Genomic DNA, 25,747 nt, shown 5'->3' on the forward strand with positions numbered 1-25,747 from the left:
CACCCAGCCATTAGCAGAATTCTTATATTAGTTTCTGCATTCAGTCTGTTGCAATATCACAAGTCATGTAGTCCCTGTATGCGGCCAAGAGTGAAAGAGACAAAAAATGTGTTAGTATTCTATGAGAATAGTTTTTACCTTACAGACCAACTATAAAGGTTTCAGGGACGCCTCCACCCCTGCAGGGATCCAGGAACATACTTCAGGAACCACTGCTTAAACTTAACCCGGGCAGAAGAAGGCACTGAACTTGGGCCTTAGTGGATCTTCCTTAGGAAATGGGAAAAGGGGAAGCAGGTGGGCCACCATCCTTTCTCTCCTGGCACCATCGTATGGTGTGTCTCTGTGAATTGGTGCATTGACCAGGTGAGTCAGTGGTGGGGACACTTCCTTCTGGAGTTCTAATCCCATCTTGAGTATGTAACAAAGACATCTTGTAGCTGTCTTTATATAATCCCAGCATGCACTGTAATAGTTAGAAGAGAAATTAACAGCACTTATGCTGCCCTCTGAGTTTTCATTCCGCATGGTTTACACGTGTGGTTGCTCTGCCCACAGAGATTCTTGTGACTCCTCCCTGTTAAAAAATGCAGTAAGCGTGTGTGTGGGGGCGGGGGGGGGTAGCAAGGCCCCTGTGAGTGCCAGGATCCAGTTCTCATGTGTTTACAGGGTAGTAATTAGAGGGTGCCCATAACAAGCCTCAGGAGTCTTTTAGAGCCTGAAGCTAAAGTGTTAATTTTCAGCACAGATGTGCCTCTGGGCTTTGGGGCTCCTGGGTAAGTGGGTCCTTCTTGGGGCTGTTTTCAGGGAAGGTACTGGCCTCTCCCTAAGCAGTTTGTCCTGTTGATGGTCGTGACTCACTGTTCACTTCTGCCCACTGTGATTTTCTGCTACTCAGGACAGCTCACTGGTTTTGAGTTCAACATTCTAGCATATTTCTTTGAATTTCTTCATGTTGTGGTGACAGGGCCTGTTCTTTAGGGGACCTTTCTTTTAGTTTGTTTTCCAGCAGCTTCAGCAGTCTGGGATTTCGGTTACCACTGTCTGGCTTCAGATGCCAGGCAGTATACTGACATCTCAGCTGTATAGTTTTGGATCGCAGGATATATTTTCCTTATAAAAATATTGCTGATTTAAGGATTCAGATAGGACCTGGGAACCTTGCCCTCTGATACTGTTGTCTTATTTGTCCATCTTCCTGTTTGTCTAGGTGATATGGAGAACTTCTGGAGTGGCTATAGAGAATGGAAAGGGGGATGGAACTAGATTCCAGACCTGACTTTGCTGCATGTCAGCTGAGTGACCTTGGGCAAGCCACTTAACCTTTTCAGGCCTCCCTTTCCTTAGAGGAAACAGGAATGTGTGTAAAGACTCGCTATTGTCCAGTTCTATTTAGTCATAGATTTGGCCTGAGAGTTCTTACTAATTGTCCTGCCATTTGCTGAGCAAGTTCTCTGAGTAAAACTGTAGACCTGGATGCATGGCATAGTACAGTCCATTATCTGCCCAAGGCGAAAGTAACTTTATGACTGGGCAGAGTTCATCTTTATTAGACAAATGGTGAAGTCTTCATGTGAAAAGAAGAAGAATACATTGTGTGTATACAAGAATAGTTTACTTATCTGTTTAGGCAGTCTGTTATTATTCAGCATGAGCCAAGTGTAAGGTAACGTGAGAGATATGGTCAAATCCCCTGGAAGTCCTTTCAAGAGGATGAGCTGTGTCTTGAGGATGGGAAACAAGCATTGGCAGAATGTTCTGTACATTCCCGCAGGGCACATAGTGGGAGTGGGCACCCCCAATGTGATGCTTTGTTATCAGTGGATGGGAGTTTGACCTCTGCCTTAAAGGATAAAAGGATTTAGATGAGGAGAGAGGGCATTCCAGGTAGCTTAGAGGATTTGACCAAGCCTTTGTGCTACATTTGTCATTCCACCCAGATGTGCTGGCTGTCATTTGAGCTTTGATGCACTTGTTTCTTGTCATTGTGTTGGTCCCTGCTTTGGAGGGGTGTTTTCATACTGAACCAGCACTCTGGGAAACCAGGAGGGAAGCTTAAGTCTTTCTTGTTTAGACTGAAGTAAGTGGTGTACCATCTAAATACCATGACTCGCTCTTAAAATATGACTTGTTTCAGAAAGCCTTTTGTATTCCATCAAGGGAGCAAGCTGATGGGTAAGAAGCTAGTCTATGTAGATTAAAGGTACTGTCAGTTGGGCTTTAAGAAGAAAGATCAAGGTTAGGGTAAAAAGAAATCTCTTTTAGTGCACTTTCTTTTTTTTTTTTGGTGGTACTGGGGTTTGAACTCAGAGCCTCATGCTTGCTAGGCAGGTACTCTATTACTTGAGCTACTCTATCAGTTCCTTTTACTTTGGTTATTTTTTCAGATAGGGTTTTTCACTTTTGTCCAGGGACTGCCACAGACCATGATTCTCCTGAATATCTGTGATTATAGGTATGAGCCACCACACCTGGCAGAATTTTTTTATAACACACTAATTAACTACCTGATTGATACCTGGATGACCAGAAACTTTCCTGGAGACTGGTCTAGCAAATTGAAGATTAACAATATAAGCAATGACATTCCCTAGCAACAGCCCCAACACTCCCACACCCAAACATGCTCCCACTCTTCATTTAAATCCTCATGCATGTTGCTTCCTTTGATGGGGGTGAATGTGCTATTGGACATCATTTTATATTGTGGTTGTGCTGCCATATGACATTTGAATCTTTACGTCTTACTCATAGACTATAGAGTGTTTGAGCTGGAAGGAGCCTTCATTATAAACCCTTTATTTTACACACGGGGGACTGAAAGCCCACGTTACCTGACTCTAAGTCTGGGTTTTCCTTCACCAGCTCACGTATTTTTTTAGTGTCTGAGCTAGGTTTCTCAGTTACCCCTTTTTGAAACCTCCTGCTAATTGTTTTTCATGTATTGTGTCATTTGTTTTTCATAGCAACTAAATGAGGAAGATATTGTCATTATCCCTCCTTTAATGTTACACAGGTTGAGTAGTATTTTTCGATGTTAATAAGTGATGGTACAAAGGTTTGAGTTCTAGCTCCTAACTGGCTATGCTGTACTGTGTTTTCCAAGGAAGGCTTCGATGTTCTCACTTCTTCCCCACTGCTGCCGCTGTCTTACCCCTCACCCCGACAGGGAGCTCCCTCTCTACTGCAGTAGAATTCTGACTGTGGCTACCACAATGACTCAGGAGCCTGGGGTCCCCTAGAACTGCTCCAAAGCCTTGTTCAGTACTTTGGATCCTCCCCATGGGGACTTAAATTGCTGATACCACTTTACTTAATGCCATGAGCCCTTGGCTGGTTAATTCAAGTAGTCAGGGCATTGGGAATATATATATATATTCCCAATATTCTTAAGGGATATCCACCATAAATGTCATACCAAGCTAGCCAAGGGACTCCTACCTGCAGCTCTGCATTCATGTGCCTTCCTTTCAGTTGTGTTTTCTGTTTTCCTTCTTCCCTTCCTACAGCTCAGCCTGGAGAACCTCCTTAGACCTTGTGAGGCTATGATCACTAGTCCTTGGCTTATGTGAACTTTTACACAGAATTGCAGGCAGCTGCATAACTCAGGAATGCAGCTGCTTTTGATTCTGGGATCCATTGAAGGCTTTATCCTCATAGGGCCTTATTTTTCAAGTTTGAGCAGAAAATATTCCAAGGCATGTTAGTAAGCTACTTGCCCAGAGCCCGGTAAAGAATGCTACCTTCCTATCATTCATAGGAGCCAATTTGGCAATGACTTAGAAGCCCACCTACCTGGATCCAGTTCCTTTACCCATCTGGGGTCTTATAAGAGGACTAGATCAATGTGGAGGAGATCAGTGGGTGACGGACATGTTTTCATTTTTAAAAAGTGCACCGGGTCGTAATTTTATATTTCAGCCGCACTGACAAGAATGGATGCTTTTGAGTCCTTTGGTTAACCCTGGATTTAAATAAAGGAAGACAAATGGAAACCACACATGGAAAGAACAGTGGGGGGTGCAGTCATGTTGCTGAGGATGTCAACTCTGAAGAGCTATTTGGGGCTTAACAGAATACAATGTTTTTAGCTGTGAAAAGTTACCACTTCCTTTTCTATCCTTGACAAGACACTTCTATCAAGAAAGTCTCCATGAAAACAAACAAATAACAGCAACAAAAAAAAGCCCAAGTTGTATGTCTGGTCAAGAGATTACGGGTGAAATAAATTTTTATGCTGGTGGAACATAAAAATGATATTCCTCAGATTTACCTAAAAGGAAAAGCAAATCTCACTATTTTAATACATTGTGTGGAGGCTGTTCATGAAAACTTTGAGATGAGGTAAATAGGAATTTGGAAAAGTAGAAGCTTGGGTGCTTTCTAAGCCAGGACACCTCTGAGGTAGAAGGTAGCTGCTGTGGACAGTTTGAGGACCAGTATGAAGGTGCAGTTTTGGGCCAGTTGATTTCTGCTATTAGTTAGCACTTGCCTTTGTTTTTACAGATGAGGATGTGATTACTGGTAGTGATGGGAGAGGAAGGTATGGCTTCTGAGGGATGCACATTGATCTTTTTCTATGATTGTGTAAGGATGGAGGTCACTTGCTAAAGAGATTGCCTGCCTTTCACAGTTCAGCCTCTTGGGCCAGGAACATTCATGAAGAAAGAGCAGCCTTATTCCCTGTGGTTTTCCTTTCAGTGTGTTAGGACCCCCATTGCTACAGCCCATGCAGGCTTGATACATGAATGTGTGGCCTGGGAGAGATGCCCAAAGGGGTGAGGAGAGAGAGTAATAAATTTTTACCTGCAGACTTTTCACTTACTATGTCACTTTTGGAAACAGAAGTTTCCTTCTTTAGCTCTCACGTTCATATTAGGGATGAGAGAAAGAGATTCAGAGACTAACTGTCTTAGTCATGAGTATGTCATTACTAAGTGGGAAACCTAAGCCTAAAAACCAAGGGTCTTTTCAACTACTGGATATTTTACTACTGCAGGCTGCTATCTGTGATGCAAATTAGACTTTGGAGAATGACCTCCCACTCTGCATGGATGGCTTCCCACAGTCTGCCACTGTCCTTGAAATCCCACCCTTAAGAAGTCTTTCTTGGAACTTGAACCTTGTTATGACTATACAGATGTCTCAGAGAAGGGCCACAGGTATTCAAATGTTGGTGTAAATGAAATTGATGGGAGTTTGACCTGAGACAGACTGTCACTCCAAGGGAGAAAATGGGGGCCCTGGGCATCCCAGGGCAGGCAAAGAGTCTTGCATGGGGATGCTGAGAAAAACAGGTAAGTCTCAAGAACTTCGATTTTTCTCTAAGTGAGCCCTGAATACCTTTGTGAGCATTTTTTCCCAGCTTGGTAATATTAAGGTGTCTGGATATGTCGAGGTTCTTCATAGCTGACGTCATCTCACAGGACAACATTTTTTTTTTGTGACAACCAGGAAATTAATAAATATTCAGATTTAAAGTTATTGTTCATTCCCCTGGTTATTTAGGCTTATGACATTCATTAGTATGCACCTCTTTGAAAAAAGATTTCAAGTCAGTCTGTATTGTTATGTGCTTCACAAATAACTTGTTTGGGGCAATAAGAGTGACAGAAATAAAAATAGTATCTTAGATGTCACTTCTTCTAGGAAGCCTTCCAGGATCCACCAAATCAGGCTACTTGCAGCTTTCTATGTGCTTCTGTAGTATCTTGCCTGCTCTTCTCCCAGTCAGTACCTAACACAAAATTTATTTCTTCCTGAATGTTTGCTTACCTGTCTCTTCCATTGTCTTAAATAGAATTCCCCATCTGAACCAGAGAACAACAACAACAAAAATGGCATGAATATTTTCTCATTCTCCCAAGGAAAACACATAATGTTCAATTGTAGATGAATAGGGAAGAAGTTAATTCATTATAATTCATGACTTCCTTGGACCAAGGGCTGGCTACTTTCTAAAGATCAGAAAGTACATATTTTTGGCTTTGTGGGCTCTAAAGTCTGTGAAAACAACTCAGTTGTACCAGTATAGCACAAAATCAGTCATAGCAAGTGAAAATGAATGAATCATTTATCAGAAACACTACAGGTAGAGATGGGAATTTGGCTCTGGAGCTGTGGTTCATTGATCTCCCTGGCTTAACTTTAGTGCTTCCTCCTGTCTCACAACCTGGCTGAGGACACAGTAGACTGACTGACTGGGAGCTCCATCAGAGCAGAGTGTTTTGGTAATATTAGCCATACTTCCAGCCCAGGGCAGAGATTCTGACTTGCTTACCGATTTTTCTCTGGTGGTTGTCCCTCTCCTGATATGTAGGAAATGCTCAATGAATTTAGCTATTGCTCATTCATTCACCCAACCAGTATATATCGAGGACTTATTGTGTCTAGCCATCATCCTAGGAACTTGGAATGTACCAGTGCAGAAAACAAACAAGATCCCTGTCTTCCTGGAGCTTATATTTTAGCAAGGGAAGACAAATAAACAATACATATGGCAAGTACTAAATGATGTTTGTGATTAGATGATAAAGGCTAGGGATAAAAGAGAAGCTAGCAAGCAAAGTGAATGCTGTGGGAATTCCTGGGGCTGATGTGGGATGGGCAGGTTGCAGTATGATAGAGGCTGGTCAGCATTGCCTCGTCGAGAGGGTGAGGTTTGAGGAAACAGTTGCAGGAGGTCGTGGGTCAGCCAGGCAGCTGGCCTGCAATGCCATTTCTCCTTCCTCCACCAGCTCCACACCTCAGCCCTCTTTTCACTCATATTAGAGTCTGTCTACCCAAAGGAGCTGGTAGGAAGAGCTCAGGGCTTAGAAAGACTGGATTCTAAGCAAGGCCCTGCCTGGATCCCTGGAGCCTCTTTCTGCTCTGCTGAGTCCTAATCCTTCCTTCTCAGAACAGTGATTTCACCCAAGCCTGTCATGTGGCACTGGGGCTCAGAGGTGTCATTGGGGTCTTAGCTTCCCAGGCAAGCTTCCTTGAAGGCAGGACCGGCCATAGTCTCTGTGCATGCTGGCTAGCGGATGGCACAATGTGGATGGCAGTTGAACTGAGTGCTGATGAGTGGTTATAAAGTGTATCATTTAGGTTGTTCAGGTTGGCTGGCTAGGAAGTGCAGCCAGTGAGAAAGTCAGTTCTGAAACTCCATGTCTGTTGTTAAAACTCCTTCTCACAATGAGTGCAATTCAGAGAGGCAGTGTGTTCCTTCGTGTGAATATGGGCTTGCCTGTGTCAAGTGGCTTGAGTGCTGGGAATCATTGAATGTCAGCAAGAGAAGACGTGGCTTTATGGTGTAGCCTGTGAGTCGGTCAAGGCCCAGGGGAAATGTGGAGCCCAGGGCTGGGTGCCCGCCTTCCTGGAGCAGCAGGACCTTCCACTTGGGCCCTAGCATGTGTTGTAATAATCCTGGAGACTGAGTGGAGGATGGATTCTGTATGCACAGATCACCCATACGCCTGCAGATCTCACCCCCAGCTGCTGAGGTGTGGCCTGTGATAGTTCACAGCTGAGCCCTTCCTTCCCAGGGCTGTCATCCTCAGCTGAAGAGAGCCCAAGGCCCTGCCTCTCCTGTGAGTGGCCTGCATTGGAAGACAGGTTAACAGGGGATCAAAAGGCACAGCCCTTGTGCCTCATTTGAGACAATTCTGCAAGGTCGTCCTAGCTGAAGGGCTCCCTTAGCTTGGCCGAGACCTCTCTTGTGGGTTCATCCGAGCCCACATCTCCCTCTGCCTCATCCTGCTCCCATCAGTCCTTCCACAGAGCTGGTGCTGGGACAGTCCCCAAGAAACCTTCATGCAGATCTCCATCTCAGTCACCAGGCTGGAAACAGCCCATGATGTGGGCAGATTCCCTAGAGCCCTCAAGACATCACATATTTGCAACACTGTGTGTGGTCCATCACCTCTGTGGATGGCTTGGTGTCTCCGGCCATGCTATCTTTCCTTATCTCCCACCCTAGAAGTTTGTATCTTATGGGTTGAACATTGTCCTTCTTTGGCTCATAGTGTGCTCAGGGGTCATTACTTCCACACGAACAGATATCTCTGAACTATTTAGTTCCAATACAGAGCAGTAAGGAGCATGGAGTGGTAGAGTTTGGGGGTAAGAGCTAGGCTTTGGGTTCAACTTGTAGTTTTCCCATGCATTAGCTTTGGTCACCATGGGCAGGTTGTTTCACCTGCACCCTCCCTTTGTCAATGGAGGGAGGGTGGTTTTACAGAGTCAGTGGAGTGGTGTGGGAGCCTTGCATATTCCTGAATGAGTGTGGCTCTTCACAGATTAATAGGAAGGGGAAGGAGTTCAGAAAGCTCCTTTGCATGTGGTGGGGACTAAAGAGAAGGTCACCCTTACAACATGAGCCCTGCTGCACTTGTCTGCAGATGCCCAGGGGAATGGATGAGGAAGGCAGGCCAGGTCCTTCTTCTGGGGAGCATGGGTACCAGGCAGGCATGGAGGCAGGAGATGCTACTATACAGCCGAGGATTTGACTCTTGAGTTGTGGGAAATTAATGCTACTGCATGTTGACACTATGTCCTGTCTTTCCATGTAGCACTCCATTCATTTCCTACCATACCCACCTGACATACACACTTCCATTCCTGTTTTCATGGATGGAAAACTGAGGCTGTGAGAAACTTAGTCTCTTGCCCAAGGTCAGAAAACTATTGTGTGAAAGGAGGAGTTAGAAGCCAGGTCTGTGAAAGTAGGGCCCCTGTGCCTGTGACTGGATCACAGAGCTGTCGTATGTCAGTGCCAGAGATTCATGGGAAAAAATCAATTCTGTTAGGCAAGCCAGACCCAGAGAAGCGACCTCCCCCAGGAAGTCATCCTGAATTCCCCTGCCCTGGAGTCTGCCCCTTGCTCAGACTTCTCTGGCAGTGCTGGCTTCTTCATCAACTTCTAAAGGTCCTTTCACTTTCTGCCAGGTGTGGTGGTTACTGGGTGGCCATCCTCACTCCTGTTGTACAGTCAAGCTGGTGGAGAACAGAGAAGACCCAACATCTTTCCTCTTGTCGTGCATGTTTTCCTCTTGAGTAGGTGGAAAGAATGAACATCTAGGAACATTAGACAGTGGTAGTGAGGAACTAGATTCTGTGGCCTCAGGTGCTTCTGAAATCCCACAGAGACAAGGACCACATCAGTGCAGGGTGATCAGGGAGACTTCACTGAGGAGGTGAGGCCCGCACCCCAATCTTGGAGAATGGGAGTGACTAGGGGATGATTGAGCAGTGGGAAGAGGGCATGGCCACTCAGAAGGTGAGCTGACCTCAGAAGGGGAGATGGACAGTTGTCTCCTCTCCTGTATGCTGTCAGGCCCCTACCCTGGCCTCCAGCATCCCTCCTGCAGCACGCTGTGGGGGCTGGCCAGTTCCCCCAAGGGAGCGTGGTTATACCAGCCCTGCCAACTTGAGACCAAATGTTCCTCCTACGCAGCTGTCTTCCGCATGAAATCCTGACGGGGAGGTGGGTGAGCAAGCCAGTGAGCATGAATTACCGCTGGCCCACGTCTTGGCTGGCGTACAGGCTGCCTGGTTGCTTGAGCTTTCTCTCATCTCTTCGATAAATCAGGAACTCCGGAACTCTCCTCCTGGAATCATCCTGCTCTCCCCACCCGGCCTGCGCCTGGCAGAATCAAGGCCTGCCAGGCCTGGAACACTCTGTGCTCCTCTTCAGAGCTCTCAGACATATATCACCTGTCCCAGCTTCTTGTGGGTGGGTGGCACAGGGACACAGGGTGGGGAGTGGTGTCCCCATTCACATGGTGAGAAACCTAGAGCAGGGGCAGTTTTGCCCAGGGGCCTGTGGTTCCACCTGACAAATGCCTGGCAGGGACTTGGGTTCCTCTGTGTCTTTCTGACCCTCACAGGCAACGCTCTCTTGCTTCTGACATGGAAATATTCTCCAGGCATCTGTCATTACTGGGCCCTCTTCTCCATGGCTATAACATATACAATGTCAGGACTGAAAGGGTCAAGATCAACCACACACCCTCCGCTGGTCTTCCCACCACCATCTCCTTGCTGTGTTCACAGAGCCCTTCTGGTTTCACAGCAATGCCTTGCCTCAATCTGGGTCTTGACGCTCACCCCATCTGCTAAGTTGTGTGACTTTCTAAATGCTTCATGGACAGCTCAGCCTGCACAGCACTCCAGCGCCCCAAATTCAACAAATCTAGGAAAGAATTTACGGCCCATCCCTAACCTGAGCTTCCCTTCATGCCTTTCCATTTTCCCTACCCTCTCACCTTGACCTTGATTACTCCATTCAAGACCTATTATTGCTTTCTCCCAGCCCCAGAGCCACCTGTCTACGGCCTACTGTAGACACCTGTAAACTTTCTCTTAGATTTTGGGAATTTCTTCTCACCTGGACTCCTGGTCGCCAGTAATTCTACAGGTATTGAAAGATTTATAGTTTTAATTACATTAATTAAAATAATCAGTTAACAGTTTTAATTATGTTATTTTCCTGTTCAGATCTTTCTGGGTTTTCTTATCACTTTAGAATTAAATAATGACTTCTTTCCTAAAAATTCAAGTCTTTCATAGTCTTCGCTCAGCCTTTCTGACTTAATTTCTTTGCACCTGTTGATAAAGCACACCTCGGCCAAAAGACCTTATTTGATGCTTTCTGAACCCACTGTGTGGTTCCTTTCTTTACATCTTGGCTTGCACCTTGCCTTCCCTTACCTGCCTTTCCTCCTCACTGTTTGCCATCCATTAATTTGCAAATGCATTCCCTCAAGGATGTTTTTCTGACCAGATGTGTTTTCTCTTTGTTTTGGGTTGGCTTTATGCAAGAGACAGTATCTCGTTAATCTTTATAGAATCACATATCCTAGTCTTGTATTTTGTTCTTAGATTTGACTGAATTATATTGAATTTAAGTATCTTGAGATGAGTCAGGGTGAGTCTCTCAGAAGGTGTAACTGATGCTGAGAAATCATAGATGTTTGGTTGTTATAGCAAGCATATGTGTCTTATGTGCTTGCGTTTGGCCTTAGCGGTACTGGAAATTAAGATATGATAGCTCTCAGTTGCCTGCCATCTGTAAGACCCTGAGTTCCATCCCCAGCAGTGGAGAAAAAGTGCAAATAGGGAGGCTGGGTGTGGTGGTGATGCAGTCCCAACCACCTAGGAGGCCGAGGCAGGAGGATAACTTGAGCCCACAAGTTTGAGACTAGCCTAGGCAACGTAGGGAGACCCCATCCAAACAACAGCAACAAGAAATGATAGCTTTTAAATGCACAGGATTGGCACTAATGTTTCTAGAGACTGAAATAGATGAATTTTAATGTCATACATCTGGGTAGCTGTTTGAATGGTTCTTGGTGGATGTTATTTTATGGTCCTTGCAACACCTCTGAGTAATAGGTTGTTCGTGTATTATTTTTATGAACAAATGAAGGGTTCATTGGTTCAGGCAGTGACCCACAGACAGATGGAAGCAGAGCTGCATCAGCATGCTTATGTGACCTCATTGTGTTGCTGACTTTGTCCATCTAGACTGCTGTCTTCTGGTTGGCTACATTCTCCAGTCTTCCTAAGTGGTGGCAGAAATGGCCATCAACAGCCCCAGGCTTAAATTCAACTACTAATATTAACTATTAGGAACCCATAGAATGACAAGAGAAGGTGCCTTTCCTGATAGACTCAGCAGAAGTCACTGGAAGGGTCTGTTTTTGGCAACCATTGAGAGACATGGTGCCCTGACTGGCTGGGTCTGGATCTCATTGGACAGAGGAGAAAATTATGAGCCCAGAAAGGCAAAGTGACTTATTCAAGATCACACAGCAGACTGAAGTGAGTGGCTGACCAAAGTTCATATTTGTTAAATTGCCTATGTCAGTGTTGGACAATCAGTATCTTTTTGTGTCTCTTAAGTGTCATCCCATTTTATAATTTAGGGACAGCTTTTGGCCCAGTCGCAAAGGTGGCAGATGGTATTTTGGGGATTCCTACTTTCCTTTTTCTGTACCCTTTAATGGTCTGAGGACGCAGCTACTGCCCAGTCCCTTCAAATTCTGTTTCTTCCCATCTTCTTTAAAAATCTGATATTGATCTCAAAAGCATTAAGGGAAAGAAGCCAGAACCAAAGCGGTATACTGTATGTGATCTTCTGGGAAGGTTGCTATTCCAACCCTAGAGACATCAGGATCCAGTGTAATTGAAGTTAGAGGGCATGGGGAATTTCTTAAGGTAGTATTCTACTTGCTAACTTGATTGTGGTGGTGGTTCCAAGACTGTATATATTGGTCAAAATCCCTGGAACTCTATGCTAAAATGGATAAATTTAATAGTATACAAATTCTAAAAACAACCCAAACCCTTAGATCCTGTTCAGGCCTGAGTGACAGGGGAATTTACATTGCAAGGAACATCCCAACTGCAGGCTGTGATGAACTAAGTAACTCTGAGATCCACCATAATCTAATATCAAGAATAAGAAGCCACATGTCTTAGAGTCACTCAAGAGTAATTGACTGTCATTCCCTGGAAAGTGGTCAAGTTGCCCCTGAGCGGAGGAGATTGACTGCTACCATGTGACCAGAGAGGTAAAGCTGCTGTGGGAGCTGAGATTGAGGCAGAGGGTTTGGGGCACAGTGTGGGATTGCAGAGCCAGAGAAGTAAGGATGTGGGAGAAAGCAGTGTGGCCTCTTGTACCCTGATGGTGCTGCAAAAATGGTGCTTCCCTCCCAGGTGGGGAGGGGATGGGAAAATCTGGCATTCACAGCGTTTAGCACTCCCTCCGCGTTCATTCCTCTCCCCCACCCTCCCATCACCCCACAAATTCTGTAGGACAAACTCCCTTCCCTCTACCCACTGACAGTCTTCATACTCCCAGACTCTCCCCAGGGGACTGTCTTTTGAGTCTTTTTCATGCCAGCCTCTGTACCTTCCTCTCTCTCTCTCGCACTCTTCCCAGTTCCCTCTACTCGTCTTCCTGTGCTGCTTTATTCACTTCTGCACCTCCAAATGCTTTGCTCTTTCCCTGCCCAACGCTACTTCTTGCTGTTTTCTCCAGCCACAGTTTGACAGCACAGTGTCACGAGGGGGTGCTACATAATACACAAATGACATAGTAGTTTCTGAGATGTTAGTCGCCTTCTACTCAAAGCCTTTTCTGATAGGGAAGTAATAAATACTTTCAGTTGTACGTGTCCCATTTTCTGATTGAAAACACCTGATTAAAAACTATATGAATTGCAATGATTTTATTTTTTCTGAACTGGTCTTCCTGCAAAAATCAACGTTGCTCTCCAATTACTCAAAGTAAATGGGAAGGCTCTAGGGTAGAATCAAGACATTAGGAAGCTGGTCTCAAGAGTGCCAAGTGTGATGTCTTCGAAACTGCTTAAGGGAGTCACTGGTGAGGGGAGCAGGCCAGGTAAGACCTTTAACTGGTACAGAGAGCCGTATGTGCAGCAACAAGAGGAGATTTTCCATGAGTTGGAAATGCAGACTGAACAACATACCCTGGCAGTAGTCCACACTCTAGCTGCAGAAGGCTTCTGAGAAATAGTTCCTCATGGTTGTTTATAGTTTTCTTCCAGCACACACAGACTGGATGCTTTCGTACTTTAAAGCCCGGCGGACTACCCCATCGATTGTAGGGGGTAAGTCAGGGTCTCCAGCTGACTGAGAATGAATATCAGTGCCTTTCTAGGGCTAAGCACCCAAAGAATGGATCCTGGCTGTGGCACACAGGATGGAAAGGTTGGCAAAGCCAGCCATGCCCTGGTTGAGCGAGGCCTGTTCTCCGGCTCTGACTCGGACTCCAGCCAGATCCCACCGATGAGATTGGAGACCTTGCCAGCTCAGCCTGGCAGATGCGTATGGGCATGTGCACATGTTGGACCTGTGCCTGGGCTGGCCAGTGTTGCTGACAGGCTGTGGGCTGTGGTCTCTGCAGGGCAAGTTCACGGGGTGTCTCAATGCTAATGCAGGCTGTGCTGGGTTACTGGGAAGACCGCCAGCATGACTGCCACCATGACCAGAGAAGCTTAACAAGGCTTTGCTGCCCAGCACGGTCCTCTCAGGGCTTGTGGAGCACTACCAAAGGTTGTGGGACGTGGAGGGGCACCCATTTAAAGGACAAGGAGTTCCCTGCAACACTGGCTGGCTGCTCAGCCTCTGAGGGCCCTTGAGTGTCTGCCTTGTGCTGTGAAGGGCATTAACGAGACTGCAGAGGGCCTTCTGCATGTGAGCTTCCAGGTGCTCTCTGCCCCCCTTCTCAGGGATATTTTGGATATGACACCAAAAGCACAGGCTTTTGCATAGCAAAAGATACAATCAATGAAATGCAGGGGCAGTGCATAGAATGAGAGAAAATATTTGCAGACCATAAATACAAATAAGGAGGTAATGTCAAAAATATATAAGGAACTCATACAACTGTATAGCAAAAAAAAAAAAAAAGCCAAAAAACTCAGTTTATAAAAGGGTAAAGGACCACAATAGGTATTTTCCCAAAGAAGATCTATAAATGGCTAATAGGTATCTGAAAAGATATTCAAAATCACGAATCATCAGAAAAATGCAAACTAAAACTACAATGAGATGTAGTTTCACCTCACATCTGTTGGAATGGCCATTATCAAAAAGTCAAGATAAGCTGCAGTGATAAGTATAAGGGAGTAAGAAATCCTTAAACATTGTAAATTCTGTCAGTGGGAATGTAAATTGGCATGGTCATTATGGAAAATAGTATGGAAAACAGAATTAAAAATAGTACTCCCATATGATTCGGCAATTCCACTTCTGGGTATATAGCCAAAGGAATTAGAACCACCATCTCAGAGACATCTGTGCATTGCAGCATTAGTCACCATAGCTGAGCCATGGAAACAACCCAAGGGTCTGTCAATGGATGAATGGAGATAGAAAATGTGGTACATATATACAATGGAATATTATTCAGCCTTACAAAAGGAAATCCTGTCATTTGTGACAGTAGGAATGGACCTGGAGAAGGTTATGCTAAGTGAAATAAGCCAGTCACAGAAAAATAAATTTGGCATGATCTCATGAATGTGTAGACTCTGAAAAAAGTCAAATTCAGGTTCAGAGAGTAGAATGGTGGTTGTCAGGATCTGTGGAGCTGGTCAAATTACGAACTTGCAATTGTATGCTGATTAAATTCTGGAGCCCTAATGTATAGTATTGAGGTTATAGATAATAATAATGCATTGTATACATGACATTTGCTAAGAGAGTAGATATTAAGTATAACCACCACACAAAAAAATGTAACTAGGTGTGGTAACTAGGATTTGTTAGTTAGCTTGATGGTGGTAATCATTTTACAATGTATATGTCTATTAAAATACTGGAGTTTGAGCCCAGGACCTTGCACTTGCTATGCTCTGTGACTTGAGTCACACTTCTAGCCCTTTTTGCTTTAGTTATTTTCCAGATAGTGTCTCATGTTTATGCTTGGAGTCAGCCTGAACTTGATCCTCTTGTGACTCCTGAGTAGCTGGGATCACAGGCACATACCACCATGCCTAGCTTGTTTTTGTTGAGATGGGTGTCTCCATAACTTCTTGCTCTGGCTATCCTTGAATTGTGATCTCCCAATCTCTGCCTCCCAAGTAGCTGGGATTACAGGTGTGAGCCATTGTGTCTAGGAATAGATGCAAATCTTATCTGTCAGTTATATCCACATAAAGTTGAAAAAAGCAACTTTATGGAAGTCTTTCTCCTCCTTACTGTGCCTACCCTTCACAGACAGAAGTCCAGGAGCCTTCAAGATTGGCTCCATTCTTTTCTGCCTTTGAAGTTGCTGTGCAGAAGGGATCCAGAAGGAGCTGATGTAGGAAGTTAGCTCATCCCTTCCCACCGAGCCAACTCTGGTTGTGCCCAGCCACATCTGTGTATATTTACTTACTCCTCACATCCGTATTATGTGTGTAGGTATCCACCCCACCTCCCTCAGTTCCACTGCTTCTTTCAAATACTTGCCCCAAGCAGGAGACTTTTTAGACTGTGTTTAGTCCAGGTCATCTGAGCCAATACATCCACATTAGCTGACTCCTGGTTCCGGCTCTGCTCCCTACAGATGTTCTGTCAGATCTTGAGCCACAGACATAGCAAACTGGCCTGGTCAGAGAGGGCCTGAGTGCCAGAATGACGTCATCACTGGGCCTGTTGAAGGGCGTAGAGACCTGAATGCACAGGAAGGAGCCTGACCCTGGGAGCTAACTGGATTGTGAATTTGGCTGTTGTTTTTGATGAATAGTGCCTCCAATAAAAGTGACATATGGGAAAGAAGCAGATGGCCCTGGGTTCAAATCCTGTGCCCTCACAAGCTGGACAATCTTAGATTACTACTCGATGTTTCTGAGTTTAGCTTCTTGGTCTGTAAAATGGGGAAATACTATAGACTATTTATAAAGTACAAACTTGGGACCCAGACCCTAGGAGGCTCTCAATCAATGGTAGCGATTGCTATTAGGACTGCCTGTCAGGTGGAGAGTCTACAAGGATTGCTTTCCAAAAACTGCTCCTAGAGAAGACTGTGTTTTCCTCTCAATTCTGGCCCCACATCAGAATCACATGAAATGGTTTTAAAAATGCACTGGCCTGGTTTTTTAATCCTGGCGTTTTTCATTTGTAAGTTGCAGGTGGTGCCCCGAATCCATGGTTTTCAAAGTACTCCAGGTGATTCAAATGTGCCCTCTGGTTTAAGCCAAAAGAATGAGCTGCCCTGAGTAGGATTTCAGGCAATGGTGTTGGGGGCTGTGGTGGGGTGGGGGAGACAAGGTTTGCAGGGCAGGGAGAGCCATTTTCTGGGAACTGTGAGATCAATTCCATCACATTGCGTTCCCTGTCTGTTATGTGGGTTGTGGAAACCACTCCATCCTCTGTGTTCTCCTATTTTCTTCAGTCATGGAGGCAGACAGTGGTGGGGAGGAGGCCTGGGACCCAGATACCCTGGTCTCTGCATTGTCACAGGCCCACCCCAACTTTCCCTGCAGTGTCTGCAGATCACAGCTTTGGGGAGCTTGCCTCCCCCATCTGTGCTGTGGTGTTTTCTTTCTCATCCCTGTTCTGAACAGCTTTTCTTCCCCTGTGCCCTGTGGAGATCTGAGCTCTGGCCCTGGCTGTAACTGGATGGTGATTTATTGTTAAAACAGATGAGATATCTTTTGCTCTTCTGTGTTTGTGGTCTACACTGATAACTGCCCCCAGATGGAGCTAGGCATGGTATTTTTAAAAATTGTTGTAATCCCAGTTAATTTTGTTTTGGGCTAATGGGGTGCCTGGAAGATAGAGGGTTGGATACTGATCAGCCTTCTAAATTTGTCTCCCAGGGAGACCACAGACATAGACAACACGTGAGGACCAGACCCCACTAGCGTTCCACTATCCAAAGAGTGGTGAGACTGGGAAATCTGAACAGTATCAGAGCCCTGTTGGGAATCAGAGTTCTGATTTCTATATTTCAGCTTATTCAGCATCTAATTTCTTTCTGTTGTATCTCAGTTCTCTCTAGCCCTAGGCCAATGACTAATTTAAATGGATGGCCTAAGTGGTCATTACAGGTGGAATCACAAATCTGCAGACTTTTACCATACTAAGATGTTTTTCCTCATTCTTAAATAAATATGTCAATTATCCTGTGCCCACAAGTGATAGCTGAAAGAAGCTAGACTATGGAACTAAAGGAAATTAGGCAGAAGCCCTGAGTCTACCTGTCTCCACTTTCTCAGTTGCTCCCTCCCTTCCTTTCCTTCTGTCTTTCCCTCTTTCAGCTTTTATTCCTATGCGTGAGGAGGGCTGTTACCTGTCTCCAGTCCCATGGTCTTAAGTACTTCCTCTGTATGAGGATTCTTTAATGTTTACTTCTGTCTGTGCCTCTCCTCTACCTGGAGACCAGTGTATCAGAGTATCTGCTGGGCTTCTCATAAGTCAGCTGTTCAAAATTGAGCTCCTGGTTTTCCTCCTTGAATCTGTTAGTTCAGCAGTCTTTCCCATCCTCAAGGTCAGCAAGGACACCTGGCCCATAGTGGGGGCTCAATGAATATTTGTAGACTAAAGAATAAGAAAGTGAAAGATTTGTAGCTGTATAGAGCTGTGGAGTCAGGCATGGATCCAGTCCGACACTGTGGCAAATGACATGCGTGTTACCAGTGAGTTGCTCCCACTTTCTACTCCAGTGTGTAGTCACAGAAATGTGGATGGTGTGCTTGCTCTTTCGCAGTTTGTTCCAGGACATAGGTGAGAACCAGGAGGTGGTATGTAAGTGCAAGGTATTGTGTTGTGTACCTGCTCCCTAGTCTTCTGTGCCCCCTTTCCTGTGGCATCATGGGGACAATTGACCTAGCTTTTATTCAAGACTACTTGACACATCTCCCCAGATTTCTTCTCTCCAAGGAGACAGACTTTCTTATTGTCTTGGGAACATATCACTGCATTCCTTCCCTTATGCCTCCTTTTCTGTTCCAGGGGTGGAATGCTCTCCTCTATCCCCCAAGCCTTCCACACCTTTCCTACCTTTCTAGGCCCCCATCCCCACAGCCTCCCATAGTGATCCCCTCCCTGTGCAGCAGCTTCTCTGACTTCTCCAGTGCTGACCCAAGTTGGGTCTCCCCTGCCTCCCTGTCCTTGTGCTCATCTCATTCCCTCAGAGCCAGGGACCTCTGGAAGCCAAGGCACTTGTTTCTCTTTCTCCCCATCCTCAGAACACAAAGCATGAGACAACTGGGTACTTTTTTTTTTTTTTTTCAAATGTTAAAAAAAATTGCGGTAAGAGACACAGAACATAAAACTTACCATTGTAACCATTTTTTAAAGTGTACCTTTCAGTGGTATTAAGTATTTTTATATTTTTATACCCATTCTTGAGAACTCTTTTCATCTTGCAGATCTGAAACTCCATACCCCTTGCTGTAGTTTGGACGTTGAACATTCTGAGAAGTCCGTGTGTTAACAGCTTGGTCCTCAGGGTGGTACTACTGAGTGATGGTGAACCCTTTAGGGAGTAGGGCCAATGGGAGGTCCTTGGGGACATGCCCTTGAAGGGGATGAGGGTACTCCAGCATACCCTGTCTCTGGAACCTCTAAAACTGTGAGGCAATACAACTCTTTTCTCTTTGTAAGTTAATTATCTCAGATACTTTGTTATAGTGACAGAATGTTGACTAATGTACATCTTAATGTTAACCCTTCATTTCCTTTCTCCCACCCTTCTATTTTCTCTCTCTGTCAGTTTAACTACTGTGGGTACTTCATATATGAATAATACAATATTGGTCTTTTTATGACTGGCTTATTTCACTAAGCATAATATCTTCAGGGTTCATCTGCGTGATAGCTTATGTCAGAATGGCCTTCCTTCTTAAGGCTGTACAATATTCCACTGCAGGTACATATCACATTTTGAGTTTCCCTTGGTCTGTCAGTGGATGCTTGGGCTGCTTCTACTTTTTGGCCATTGTGAGTGACATTCCTATGAACATAGGTACATGGATAGCTTGTTGAGATCCCATTTTCAGTTCTTTTACATAGATACCCAGAAGTAGAATTGCAGGATCATGTGGGAATTCTATTCTTGATATTTTTAAGGCAGTGCTGTGATGTTTTCCATAGCAGATGTACCATTTTACATTTCTACCAACAGTGTGCAAGGGTTACAATTTCTCTACATTCTTGCCAACACTTGTTCTGGATTTTTTTCTTTTTGTATTTGCATTTCTCTAATGGAGTGACACTGGGCATATTTTCAGGTCCTTACTGGCTGGCTATTTGTATTTCTTCTGCAGAGAAATGTCTGTTCAAATCTTGTGCATTTTTTAATTGGGCTTTATTGTTATATTTAGTTGTGGGAGATCCTTATACGTTCTGTATGTTAACCTCTTATCAGATATGTGATTTGCACCAATAGATGCTTTTGATAGGGAACTTATTAAGAGCCATTGGCTGAGTATTGTAGGAATCTGCACTTGAACATCCTGAAATGCTATCTGGCAGGCAATTGAAAGAATCTTTTTGATCTATCAATGTATACCAGGCATTTTCCATAGCTAATCTCCTACAAAAGTCACAATAACCTTGAAAGGTATGTGGTACCACTTTTGTTTTATGGATGAGAAAACTGAGGCTCAGAGAAGTCAAGCAGTTTGCTTGGGGTCCCCCAGACTAGCAAGTGGAAGAAGTAGGATATGAAGCCGCAATGTCTGCTTCCCACATTGCCTCCACACGTTCGGACTGCATGAGGGCTGGTGCGCGGCTTCATACATCTGCTGTTCATCTCTCTTCTTGGCCGACATTCATTAAAGAAACCCTTGTGGTGGCCAGCAGACCATTGCTAGCACTGGGGACTGTGCAAATGCCCTCTTTCTGTAAGAGTGGGTCTCAGCAGGACTCATACCTGGTATTCCTCTTCTCAGCCTTCACAGGGAGGGCAGGTTCTCTGGCTTTCTTCATTTACCACCTCTACTCTCCTTTTTCTAGCTTGGGTCTTCAGAGTCGCTCACCCACATTCGTCAATTTCATTGGACAGGAAGTCCATGCTGAGCAGGCCAGGGTTCTTGTGGAACATAGAGGGAAGGCTTCCTGCTCTGAAGGAGCGTGCTCCACGGGCATGGACCTGGGCAGCAAACACAACTGAAGAGTAATCAGGAAATGTGGGGTCTCTGAAAATCAGGTGAACAGTGTAGTGCCGGGTACCCAGACTCTGGAATCGTCTTTCCTGACCCACTGTGAGCATGTGCTCAGCAAAGCCAACCTATCAAGAGCAGGCTGAGGGAAGCATATTGAAGCAGTATCTGTGCTGCGAACAGAGGTACAGTGCAGCTAAGGGATGTAATCATGCATTATTCTAGCCCCGAGGCCTCAGTTTACTTGGAAACTGGATGATCATCCTTGGCATATAGCTCGTAGTTCCAGGGATACGGTTCTGTTCAGGAAATGGTTGTGTTCAGGACACAGCCCAACCACTTGGATGGATGCTGGATGCAAATGAAGAGTGCGTCACCAGCCTTAAAGAGGGATTGACGAGGTATGGAATGGCAGTCTTACCACCTGGATTGCCTATTTTTTAAATAACAGTGTACATCCTGGGCACTGAACAAGTCAGTTCTTTAGGAGCAAGGTCTCCATTTTCTGTAAAAATGCTATATAAAATAGGTATCTTTGTTGAGGCAGAGTGGATTCTCCAGAGCCTCTCAACCTGTAGACAATAGGATTCACTCTGTTTTCAGCGTGATGCTGGTTTCTTCCCAATGTGTTGTTTGCTCTCAGTGCCACACAAAACTACCTCCTCCTTCCTCCTTGTACAGGAAGGCATAGCACACGTTGATGAAGAAAGTCAACTTAAGTACTTCTAACCTTTGTCCACAGCATTTTCCAGTGACATGTAGGGATCAAGAACTGTATGAAAGCCTTTTCTGGGAAGAACATATATTTTGTATTAAAGAAAACCTTTCTTGGACTAGATGTGGTGGCTCATACCTGTAACCCCAGCTACTCAGGAGGTGGAAATCAGGAGGATCACAGTTAGAGACAGCTTGGGCAAAATAGTTAACAAGACTCTATTTCAATCCATAAGCTGAGCATGGTGTATGCTTCTGTTATCCCATCTATATAGGAGGCATATGTAGGCGTATTGCGGTTCGAGGCTGGTGTGGGTAAAAATATGAAACCCTACCTGAAAAATAACTACAGCAAAAAAAGGGCTGTGGGTATGGCTCAAGTGCTAGAGTACCTGCCTAGCAATTGTGAAGTCCTGAGTTCAAACCCCAGTGCCAAAAAGAAAAGAAAGCCTTTCTTGTTTGTAGCCTGAGTTCTTCCAACATAGCTGATTTTTCTAGCCTCTTCAGCACAAGAAGTGAATAACATGTCATCTTTAACAAACCCCTTGTCCATACACCCAAACGGTGGTTCTGTCCTGTTAGAGGTTTTTTTTTTTTTTTTTAAAATATTGGTTAATACACATGACATAAACTAGTGCAGCTCTCACTACTGCCTGGATCCAGAATATTTTCATCATGCCCAAAGGAATTCCTATACTTATTAAGCAGTCACTCCCCACTGCTTCCTTCCCCAGTCCCTGGAAATCTTAAATCTGCTTTCTGTCTTGGTTTATATTTACTGCCTCTAGGCTTTCATATAGATGGAATCATATATATATGAGGCCTTGTGTAGGTCCTGTGAATTTTACCACCCATGGCTCTTCTTTTCCATACCAAAATTTGCAGTTCCACTGCTCTAGTGGGGAGCTGTGCCATAGCCAGTGGGTGCTGAGTCCCAGGGTGAGTACAGCTTTGGGGTCAAGGAGACTGAGCCAGGCAAGTTCCTGGGCAAGTTATGTGACTTCTCTGAGTCTTCAAGGTTGTTGGGAGAGGTGAGTGGACCCATGTAAGGTTACTTGTCAATGGCCATGGGAAAATTATTTACTATTTCTTTGCCTCAGTTGCTTCCTCCATAGGTAGGGATATAATAGTGTCACTGTCATGGGTTGTTCTGTCAAGTACATAGAACAGTGCCTCCATGTGGAATTTGCTCAGTGTGGATTAGCACTGTATACTTGGTAAGTGTTTGGTGCCAGTATTTAGACCGGGCCTCACATCACTCACTGCACAATCATGAAGGTCCCTCAGTGGTTTTTCTCTTTCCCATCTTCCCTTAGAGTCAGCCTAAATATCGTCCCCAGCGCAGCACTGATCACTCACCCCTCATCTCAGGAACCTTCCATGATTCTCCACAATCCAAAATAGAGAGTTCTAGTTCCTTAGCTTTGCCTTGAGAGCCCTCTGCGACTTACCTGGATTCCCTTTTTGTTTTCCAGGACCCCATTCCCTGCCCTTCTCTGTGGTCCTCTCGCCCTGGTGTCTTTGCTCCCACTCTTCGCTCTGCCGGGAACAGCCTTCCACTCATCAGCATTGGGCAAAACTCTGCTCAGTTCCTTCCCTCAGGTTTTTCATCACTCGCAAGAGTGTGGACATCATAGGGTTGTTTTCATGCTTCTAATACATCACTGGGATGATCCCTTGTACATAATCATATTACCTGAGATAATAAAGCCATCTGTGTGGGTGACGTCTGGTCATTGTTCCCTGTGTTACTGTCATATATCATGTTATGGCAGGACCATTTGTCACATCTGCCTTCCCAACTATACGGCATATTCTGTGAGGACCTCCATGTCTTTTAACCTCTATATATCTCCATTTATGCTTTCATAGTGCCCGGCACAGAGAAAGTTTTCATATTATTTATTAAATTGAAGTAAAATCCTATCCACCATTGACCCAGAGTGCTCAGCACATGTGTACACATTTATTTGTTATATAAGATAATTATCATGTGTTATATATTTATGTTTATATTATGTATGCCATCTCCACTTGGCACCAGGTGCTACACTGGTTTCTAAACAGTTCTGTGCTAACTCTGGCTTCTCTAATCAAATCAAAGACATCAGCTCTCTGAAGGAGGCCTGTGGATTTTCCATGGTATTTAGCACCAGGTTGGGGAGACTAAATTTGATTAATTCATCCCTGATAGATGTAATTGACTTGAAAAAATTACCAAAGCAGCATTTTTTGGAAATACAAAAAAAAAATGAAAATCTCCTGTAATCTACCTCGCCACCCCTACCCTGTCTTCCAGAGCTAGCCACTATGAACGTTAAAACCAGTTACTGTCAGTCTAGCAACTAACAGCTACTTAATGCTTGCTCTCTGCTAAATGTTCGTGTGATTTCATTCAGATTTAACTTTCTTCCTGCTGTGAGGTAGAAATCAGTGTACCCATTTTACAAAATAGGAAACAGAGTCAAACAGAAGCTAAGTTATCCAAAAAGCACAGGCTTGGAAGTAGAGGAGCTGTTGTAATCCCAAGCAATCTGGCTTCAGGGTCTATCCCCTAAATCTGTTAAGCCGCTTTCTCCTTGCCCTCCCTTCCCCCCAACACAGGGAGACATTCTTCCTGCTTCTCCCTACATGTTTAATGGAACACTGGCAGTGGGTGGGGGGGAAAGGGGACTAAAAGGAGCTAGGCTTTCTTTCTCCTTTATGCTTACTCTAGGGCAGTCATTCACCTCTTTGAACTGTTTTCTCATCTATAAATCTGGGAGCTGGTCTCAATGATCTCCATTATTCAGCCAGAACATTCTGTGACTTTTAGGAATTAAACATGGAAACGAGGACTTGCTTTTCTGTGTGTTCTTCCCTCCTGTCCTCCACTCTGGTACCTGCAGTCATATTATCTTATGTACCATGCAGGCAGGCAGTCAAGTCACCCTGACCCAGATACCTTCTTCTCTCCACCTCCCCCCATGTGCTTGTGTAAGCTGCCAGCCAGATGAACTACAGCACTAGTGGGGTTTGCTGGGGAGAAGTGGGGCATAGTTGGTTCTGTAAGTCATTTTGGACCCTATCTGTCTTAATAGAGTTTGCATCCTTCGAGCATAGTTTAGGGAAGGCCTCCAGGATCCATGGGGCTTCCTCAGGGCACATACCTATAACTGGGGCTGGGTCTTTTCATTTCTTCCATTGCCAGCAAAGCAAAGAGTGTAGAGCTGAGTTTATCTGAGCATGTATACCTCTTCTGTACGTATGACAAGTGCCAGGTAATGTCTGGGTCACTTAGGATGGCAGGACAAGGTACATCAGAATCTAGTTAAAACAGACTCCTGGGCCCATCCACCCCAGAGTTTTTGATTCTGGGATCTGGAACAGAGACTAACATGTGTACTTTTCTTTTCTCTTCTCTGTCTTCTCTTCTTTTCTTTCTCTCCTCCTCCTCTTCCTCCCCCCTCCCCTCATCACCCTCTCCTGCCCTCCCTTACTTTCCTCTCCCCTTCCCTTTCTTCATTTCTTTTTTTCTTTCTTTCTTTTCTTGGACAGCGTCTCCCTTTTTAGCCCAGGCTGGCCTGGAACTCATGATTCTCCTGCCTCAGCCTCCTGAGTGCTGAGATTACAAGTGTGAACCACCACACCTGGTTTGACAATTGTGTTTCTAACAAGTTCCCAGGTGATGTTGGGTCTAGGGACTACACTTGAACTACTCTACCAGAGAAGTTGTACAGAGAAATTTATTTCCCTTTTAACACTAAACAAACTAAACTAAGACATTTCTGGCCATGATTTTAAGTAAAATTTATTTACCTGTATTCCAGTGTACAAAAAGAATAATTGCCTGTCTTTTTGACATATAGTCATAATTAAATCCATTCCTTATTGTGGTTGGCTATAATTCAGGATGTGCTGAGACCTCTTTGAAGTTGACCCTGCCTGCCTGTTGGTTTGTAGTTTGCATTTCCAGATCCTTCCTTTGTAGTCAGAATGCCTCTCTCTTCCTGAATAGCATGCTGGTAGCATTCTTCCCTGCCTGAAGCTTCAAACAAACAAATGAGTAAAAAAAACCTCAGACTTTTCTTATTAAAATATTCACACCTATACAAATAGGAAAAGTAGAACATTAAATTTTCATCTACCCTTCATCTGGATTGTTAACATTTTTTTGCTTCATATTTTTTCTTGCAGAAGTATTCTAAAGCCAATTCCAGACATCCTAACATTCCCCTCCCCAAAATTTCCAACAGCATCTCTAAAAACTAAGGACCTTTTCTTGTATAACCACAAACTATGATCATAACTACAAAATTCATTAATGTCTAGATTATACTAGTATAATCTAGTACTTAATCCATGTTCAAATTTCCCTAGTTGTTCAAAAAAGTCTTTCCAGTTGAATTAGTAGCAAGATCAATATTCATATTACCTTGGGTTATTGG

General features: G+C 44.6%; 1 protein-coding gene across 1 annotated transcript in view; it reads left to right on the forward strand.

Annotated features, from left to right (window-relative positions):
- Prkce (protein kinase C epsilon) overlaps positions 1-25,747 on the forward strand; it is a 491,234-nt gene that overhangs the window by 70,409 nt on the left and 395,078 nt on the right. The gene's annotated exons all lie outside the window — the stretch shown is intronic.

Source organism: Castor canadensis, chromosome 12, assembly GCF_047511655.1.
Source record: "Castor canadensis chromosome 12, mCasCan1.hap1v2, whole genome shotgun sequence".
Taxonomy (NCBI): Eukaryota; Metazoa; Chordata; class Mammalia; order Rodentia; family Castoridae; genus Castor; species Castor canadensis.